Source organism: Miniopterus schreibersii, assembly GCF_964146895.1.
Source record: "Miniopterus schreibersii genome assembly, chromosome: 6".
Classification (NCBI taxonomy): Eukaryota; Metazoa; Chordata; class Mammalia; order Chiroptera; family Miniopteridae; genus Miniopterus; species Miniopterus schreibersii.
Genome location: NC_138107.1, coordinates 10438839 through 10447604, shown reverse-complemented (window position 1 = coordinate 10447604; position 8766 = coordinate 10438839).

The window sequence follows — 8766 nt, the reverse complement described above, 5'->3', positions numbered from 1 at the left end:
CTCTCTGGGAGTTTTATAAAATTAATAGCAAAAGCATGTAACTTTTCCGTAGAGCTCCAGGTTTCCAACAAATTGTTTATATTTTGCTCTTCCTCGGTTCCCCAAATAGCAGGCACATTTCCTGCGCATTTAAGTCATTTCTTCAAGTCACCTGACCATCTCTCTAAGCCCAGATACTTACTGAGCTGCATGGTTTTTGGGGTCTTGATTTCTCTAAAGAATAATCTTTGCTGCTTTGATAGTTTGCTTTTCATTGGATAACCTTTTATTTTGAAAGTTTTACACTGACAGAAAAGTTGAGAGATTAGTGTAATGAATATCCCACATACTGTTCACCAGGATTCACTAACTGTTAACATTTTGTCCTATTTTCTTTCTCTGTGTGATGCATACTTTTCTGCTAAATAATTTGGAAGCAAATCGCGGATGTGACACTCCATCCCTAAGTATTTCAGCACAATTCTCCAACGAATAAGGACCTTTTCTCATCACAGCCACATAATACCACAGTCACATCTCAGAGAAATTAACAAGGGCCCTAAAACCTAAAGCACAACCCAATAAAAATTTCCTTATTTGTCCCAAAACGAATCTGACAACTTTTCGATCATTTTTAAAAATTCTGCTAAGATCATTTCACACTACTGAGCAACATGTAATTCAATCACTTGGGATCTCCCACTCTTTATGAAAGGGAGGGCCCCACCCCAAAGAAACTGGCACAATCAGAGAGTGAGCATACTCATCCCCCCAAAAATTTTCCAGTACCCTTTGTAATCCCTCCCTATGTCCTTTCCCGCCCTCCCCCACCCCATGCACCACTGGTCTGCTTTCTGTCACTTTATTTATTTATTTTTTAAATTGTTTTATTTTGTTAATCTTCTAATGATATTTTTTTCCTTCGATTTTTAGAGAGAGTGGAAGGGAAGGAGGGAGGGAGGGAGGGAGGGAGGGAGGGAGGGAGGGAGGGAGGGAGGGAGGGAGGGAGAAACATCGATGTGAGAGAGACACATAGATTGGTTGCCTCCCGTATGGGCCTCGACTGGGGCCCGGGGTCTGATCTGCAACCCAGTACGTGCGCTTGGCCGGGAATCAAACCCTTCCCTATGCGGGCTGATGCTCTAACCACTGAGCAGCACCAGCCAGGGCTGCTTTCTGTCACTTTAGTTTGTGTTTTCTAAAATTTTATATGAATGGTATCATACAAAATAAACTCTTTTCACTCAGTATAACGATTGAGAGTCACCCTGTTGTCGTATGTATCCGTAGAAGTGCTGAGAGCAGACATCCTTGCCTTGTTCCTGATCTCATGTGGGAATTTTTCTCTTTTCCTCCCACCCCCAACCCCCAGGCTCCTCAGGCAGTTTCCTCGCTGGCTTGCACTTATTAGAACTCAGTTGACCACCCCAAGAGGGCTCTTTGCAGATCTCAGAGCCCCCCGCCCCCCGACTCTCTCTTCTCTCTATATTTTCCCTGACAACTCTAGTCCCCTTAACCTTCAGGTTTTCTAGCTCCTACTGAACTGAGCGATCACCAGGCTCTTACTGGGGTTTTCCTTCTCTGTGTTGTGACCTAAAATCTCTCTAAGCTTTAACCTGGGACAATCGTAGGGCCCGCCTCGTTTATTTCCCTTCTCTCAGGGATCACTGACTGTCATTGGTGACAGCCGATATTTTAAACTTCATTGCTTCAAATCTTTTGTCTGCTTTTTAGTTCTGGGTTTTTTGTTTTTTCAGGAAGAAGGTAAATCCAGCCCCCGTTACTCTACCTGTAGAGAAGTAGAAGTCACAGTTGCATAGACTTTTGATGAATAAACTTTAAGTAAGGAGTGTATTCTGTACTCACAGGAGCTCAGGCAGGAAGTCAGGTTCCAAACCAGCAGGAATTTCCCGTATAACCCAGGCCTGGTGCTAATTAAAGCCTCTCTCTCCCCCTTCTCACGTGGTAGTTTCCTACAAACGGCGTGACTGTGTGATTTCTACTTCTCTTTCCTTCCTTGGGACCGAACTAGATCCAGGGGAGCTCTGGCTCCTGGCTGGGGCACCCACTTTTACTCTTATAAGGAAAGGATTTAGGTTTTACACTGTGAGGCGTGCCCCTCTCCCGGGACAAGCGTGCTTTGCAGACTCAGCTCTGCAGCCCCGACATCCTCTCCTCTTCCTTCCCTTGCTCCTGATCTCTTTCTACATCTTTGGACACTCTTTCCATCTTTAGAGTTTTGACTTTCTTATAGTTTCAGCATAGATAGGGTTTGAATCTCCGTTTCTTGTTCTCCTAGTTTCTTTCAGGTGACTTCCAGGAGATCAGGAGAACACCAGCCTGAGGCTATCACCTTCAGACCAGAAGTCAGGGACCACGCAGTTGCCGTGGTTGTCTTGAGTGTATTTTTTGCATCTTCTCCCAAGCCAGACACAGTCTCTTATGCCTAGTAGGTAGTCAATAAATGCTTGAAGAATGACTATCAAATAGATACAGCATTCCGCCTCATAACTTGGGTTGCATATTGAAGTAGACTGTTGGTCCTCTCCACCTGAAGTGTCCCAGAATGCGTGGACATCTTTCCCCCATTGAGCCTGGAGCTTCCCCAAGCACGGATAGAGCAGAGGAAAGTCTAAGAACATGAGGCTGTCTGAAGTCTGTCTTCTAAGAATGTGAGCTTCGTGTTGGACAAACCTGAGTTTGAAACTCAGCTATAATATTCACTACTTGTTGGACCTTGTGTTCATTGGGGCTTTCCAGAAAAACTGAACTAACAGACTGGAGATAGATATAGATAGAAAGATAGATAGATGATAGATAGATAGATAGATGATAGATAGATAGATAGATAGATAGATAGATAGATAGATAGATAGATGATAGATAGATAGATGATAAATAGGTAGATATAGAGGTACTATCTATCTACTTATTTATCTAGCTAACTCTGTCTTTCCTCTATCTGTATCTATATCTATCTATCTAAAGAGAGATTTTAAGGAATTGACTCACATGATTGTGGGGGTTGGCAAGTCCAAAATCTTCAAGGCTGGAAATTATGGCAAGAATTGATGTTTTAGTCTTGAGTCTGAAGGCAATTCAGAGGCAGAATTCCTTCTTCCTGTTGGGTGGGTGGGGAAATAGACCTCAGTCCTTTCTCTTAGGCCTTCAACTGATTGAATGAGGCCCAACCACATTATGGACAAATACTACTGATTTTATTCAAATACTACTGATTTAATCACATCTAGAAAAAAAATACCTTCACAGCAACATCTAGACTGGTGTTTGACGAAACAACTGGGCACCATAGCATAGCCAAATTGATAGATAAAATTAACCATCACAGACCTTGAGTAATGTATTCAATCTCACTGATCCTGAGTTTTCTTATCTTTAAAATGGGACTATTATTATACCTTCCTTACAGAATTGTTGTGAAAATCAAATAAGTATGTAAACCACTTAACATAACATCTAGCAAATCATAGGTACTTATTAAATAAATGAAAGCTACTCTTGTTTTTTCTAGAAGACACGTCTGATATGGTCTCCTGGAATCCAGTCCACTCTCTTCCATGTTCTCCCTTCTTCTGTCTGTATTAAGGGCTAGAAGTTTCAAATTCTACTTTGCTAGGCTCCCTTGCAGCTAGAGAGTTTAGGCTGAGGTAAACTTAGGCAAGAGTTGGAAAAAGAAAGTAAGCAAGATTGGGCAGATGTGCTTGCAGCTGTCAAAGGCCAAGTTCTAGTTACTGGTCACCAGCTTCTTGGGTTCACATTCTGGTAACAGTAGTGGTTGCAACAGTAGTTTCCTGACCTCTGGCCTGCAGCTGTGGATGTATGACCAATGGCCTTCTAGTGGCCCCTGATTGCTTATATTAAGTCTAATTGTGTTGGGCCTGAAATACCTAGTGTGGTTCTTGTTTTCTATGTTGAATCTTGACTGCCTCAGAAGACTTTACTGCAGGTGGCTTCATGATGTGCTCCCCTCTGCATCCTGGAGGGTCTACTGGATGGCTGGCACTCTACCCACCAGGTCCAGGAAGGCTCCCTGGGCCTCTCTGTCAGAGAGGGACATGGCCCATGATTAGAGCTCTCATAATGACGCAAGAAACAGCGGATGCATCAGCAACAGCCAGTCCAACACAGGGCATTTTACTAATTGCACTGGTACTCTTGCTTTGGATTAAGAATTCAGTGTAGAACAGACTGTTCCGTTAACTGGAATCTTCCATTAACACGGTGTCGCTCAGCTCAGGGCTGGGCGTCTGTCTCTCAGCAGACAGATTTTATTGCATTGTAATATCTAGAGCTATAAACATTTGGGTACATTTAAAGGACCATCTCCTTAAAAAAAATAAAATTTTCCAAACGAGGACAGAGACCACAAACCCTTCATTATGGGGTAGCAAAAGTGGCCTCTTACCCACCCGTGCCCCACACCCCACTGCAGCCCAGTTTCGGGAGGGTAATAGGAAAGAGAAATTTATGCAACAAAACCTGGCACGCTGGGTGAGAACCACAGACACACGGGTGGGCTGGGGGTGCTGACTTCCTAATGAGCCCAAAGTTGAGGGTTGAGAAAACAGAGAGAGACAGATGGGCCAGGAAACATGAGACAGACAGGCTGGGACTGCTGAGGGCAGAAATGGCTTACAGAGGGGAAACATTTCCTTAAGATGTCTAATAAAAATAACTTCTACTTTTATCAATTGCCTACTGTATACATTTCACATATGATCCTATTTAATCTTCATAATCTTATGAGATGGAATTATTAATCCCATTTCACTTATGAGAAAACCAAAGTTTAGAAAGATTAAGAGACTTCCTCCAGGCTCCCAGACGCATAATTCAGATCTGAACCCAGAGCTGGCTACACTATTGGCTCCAAGGATGAGCAGAGGTGTTACACCAAAGAGGGGGATCAAAATCAATTTGGAAAATAACAAGTTTTTAAAATTCTGGGTTAATCAAAGCAAAATAGATTGAATGTTTTGTCTCTTTGCTTTTGCTGCAAGACTTCTCAGAACCTTTAATATGCTATCAGATGGAGAGATAGAACCGTTGAGAGATGGCCTGGGAGAAGAATAATCTTTTTCTCATACAGCATTCATAGGTAGCAAGATATAATTGCATTATCTTAAAAAGTAGTCTAGATCCCACCCCAAGCAGAACGGCAAGCAATTGAAATGGAGAGAAATGTGCGTGTCCAGCAGTAGACAGCTTTTTAGTGCGGGCAAGAATAAATATGTACACACAGTGAATGAACCACAAATTGGGGAAAGAAATCTCAATTAAAGTAGTCATAATTAGGTGAGTTATGCCAAAGGGCTGGTAATTGGTGTTTATTTTTATTTTCTGTCCTTATGATGGAAACATTTGCTGTTTTTTTATACTGCTGCAGACAGAGCTGGCTACCTAATTTGCAGGGCCTCATGCAAAATGAGAATGCAGGACTTCTTGTTCCAAAAGCAGGAGAAAAGTGTCGTGAAGTACAAAAATAGAGACTTTTTCCCTTTCTTCTGCAGTCCTCAACCAGTCACGGTGTTTTTTATTTGCTATTCAAAAGTTTTCAAAATAAAAAAAAATTAAAGTTTTAAGTCATTAGCACAAATTTTACTGTTATTCTCTATATTTTGCAATGCCGATTTTAAACGCAGACTATAAAACCAAGCGCAGGGCCCTCCTGGGCACAGGACTCTGAGCAGGTCGCATGCCTGGGAAGCCAGCCCAGCCCGGCTGCAGAACAGGAAGAAACACGACTTTTGTTTTACAGTTTTCAAGCAGCTGATTTTGTGCACGTTGCACAGAACTCTCAGGTTTCTGACATTTACAGTGTTTTCCCACGGGAGGTTTGGCACATCTCTGACCGACAGAGTCCGCCTTTGACAGACGATAATGACTGCTTCATTTGAGAGAGACAGAGAGGAGTCAGCAAGAAAAATGTTCCCCTTGCACCTCTCGAAGCTGTGAATGTCACTGCTCATTGTTGGGAAGTGTTCCAGGGCCAGGCTGATAAGCCAACCGAGCAACCCCAGGTGAAGGCGTTTCATAAACACGCTTGAAACCTGCCTGGCAGCTTCAGGGCTGAATGGGCTGCAGAGGCCAGTGGCTGAAGGAGGGGGAGAGAGGGAGCCAAAAAATACTGCATGCTTCAAACTGGAAGGGCGGGGGCCCCCCCCCCCCGCAGCACTGGGGAGAGCCCGCTGCTTCCCAGGGGCTGGGGGAGTGAGGCTGCTTGTCTGCCTCCCTCCCCATCTTCCCTTGCCACGTGGGACCCGGTTCACACATGTCCATGCCTACACCTTACAGACAACTAACGCTCCCACCCACTGGTGCCTCGTCTTTGCCTGTTCATAAAGCTAGCAACAACTTTATGAGACTATCTCTCCCATTTTCCTGGTGAATAAACTGAGACTTCAAAGAATAATGTGACTGGAGGAGGTCACCCAGCCAGAGAGGCCTCCCTGAGCCTGGAGGCCAGGCCTGGCTGGCTCCACAGAGCAGCCTCGCCCTCGATGTTCCCGGCCTCTGGGTACCATCCTGAGTCCTGCTGTCTGACGTCAGGGACTGGCTCACTGCATTGTCACAGCATTGGCTTCAGGTCTGTCTGCTGGTCTCACAGGAGTTCAGGATTTTACTAAATAACCAATGTACACTCATACACACATGCACACACGTATAAATGCAGTGCATGGTCTACAGAGAAATCCTTAGAACCTGAGCGCAGCCCTTTGAATATCTTTACGGTAGCAAATCTTTACCTCTGAAAGGGTATTTGATTTTTGAAATGAAATCATTCGGAGCCTGATATTGTGATTTATAATAAGAAATATATGTTTGGTCTTCTTCCCCAGGCCCTGGCACAGGGCTTCTAAAACACTTGGAAATTCCTAAGTGATAAGAGCACCGGAAACATCTTTTGTTCTAATGAGGTGACTCTGGGTGGGCTCTTGGGTGGCTCCTGATGGGGGCCGGTCACCAGAAAGTCCAGGCTATGAACAGAAGCTTGGAATTTTCAGCCCCTCCACTCCACCCCCCAACGCCTCTAGAGAGGGGAGAGCAGAGCGAATGGAGTTAATAATAGACAGTGTCTACATGAGGAGGCCCCCAAGAAATCCCAATAGTATGGGGTTTGGAGAGGTCCCAAGTAGATGAACACATCGCACACCAGGAGAGTGACGCATCCCAGAGCCCCAGGACAGGAGCTGATGTGCGCAGGACCCTCCCAGGCCCCGCTCTCCCCCCGCCCCCGTGCATCTCTTCATCTGGCTGTACAACTGTATCCTTTATCACACCTTTCAACAGACTGGCAAACATGAGGAGTGTCTCCTTGAGTTTTGAGAACTGTTCTAGCAAATTAACCGAACCTAAGGAGGAGATCGTGGACACCTCAGATTTGTAGCGCTTGGAAGGAATTGTGGGTAACTTGCGATTGGCATCTGAAGTGGGAGAGAGTTTGTGGGACTGCACCCTTAAACTGTGGGATATGACACTACGTCCAGGTAGATAGTGTCAGAATTGCGTTAAATTGTAGGACGTTCGGTTGGTGTCGCAGGTCATTGCTCAGTGTGGGCGGACACCACACATTTGGTGACCACAAGTGGTGGGCAGCCCTGGAGGTGGGCAGCCCTGCGGCCAAGTAGAGAAGAAAGACCCAAGAGGAGAAAGACTCAGGTTTTTCCAATATAGAGCCTGACAGTTTAGAGGGCTGTGAATTTACTCCGTGGATTAAGAGGTAACGTGGGTGATCAGGGGCAGGTGTGCATATTTGGATGTATTAATGTATTTTACTGCCTGCCCTGAGCCAAGCATCCGCCAGCTGCTGCTGTCCTACTCCTCAGCTCGTCGATGGCCATACTCCAAGGTGGATTCTACCATCCCCACTTTCCAGGGGAGGAAACCAAGGCCAAAAAGCGAAAATCACAACCCTCTGCAGGTAGTGGCAGAACTGGTGCTGGAATCTAATTTGCCTTAAGGGAATGAGAGCTTTCTTTTTGGTCAAAAACAAACAGAAAGAAAGAAGAAACACACGGCGATAAAGCAATGAGGCGCTTTTCTAATTTGGTTTCGAGAACTGGCTCTGCAGATAATTTTAAACCAATGAATCTGAAAGTGTTTTGAGAAATGGCAGCACCTTTATCATGCGAGTCAAGTTCCCAAGGAGACAAGTACGATAAAAACAAACACCCATTTGGCTGCCTGTGCCTTATATTTGTTTCAAGTCAGACACTTTCCTTGTCACCTTAGCTACAGTTCTCTAGAAGCCAGCACCTGGGCACCGGGCAAGCCCCGGGGACCTTGCTTAGCACCCTCAATGCAGGGAGGCGAAACTCAGCACCAGAGACAGGGAGTAACCCGCTCAAATTCACACAGTGAATCTGCCAGACCCTTGACAAAAACCCAGGCGTGTGACGATGCAGGGCTGGTTCCCGCCGCGCACAGGCCCTCCCCACCGCTCATCAGCACCTTCCTCACAACAGTGAACATTTTGAAAGAAAACTTTCTCCACCGGACACTTGGAAGCGCATTATCTTATTAAGTCTTCAAGGAAGCCCATCATTCCCATTTCACAGATAATAAAACCAAGTCCCGGAGAAATGAAACAATAGGGCCAAGTCACAGAGCTAGGAAATCGAGGCCTGGGGGTTTGGACCCAGGTCTGCTCACCTCCAAGGCAGGCCCCACATGTTTAACAACACCCAACACCCTTCCTTTGCCTGAGCTTCTCTGTCTTCCTCTTGTGTCCCTTAGGGGCCCAGGAGAAGGCACAGCACATTCCAC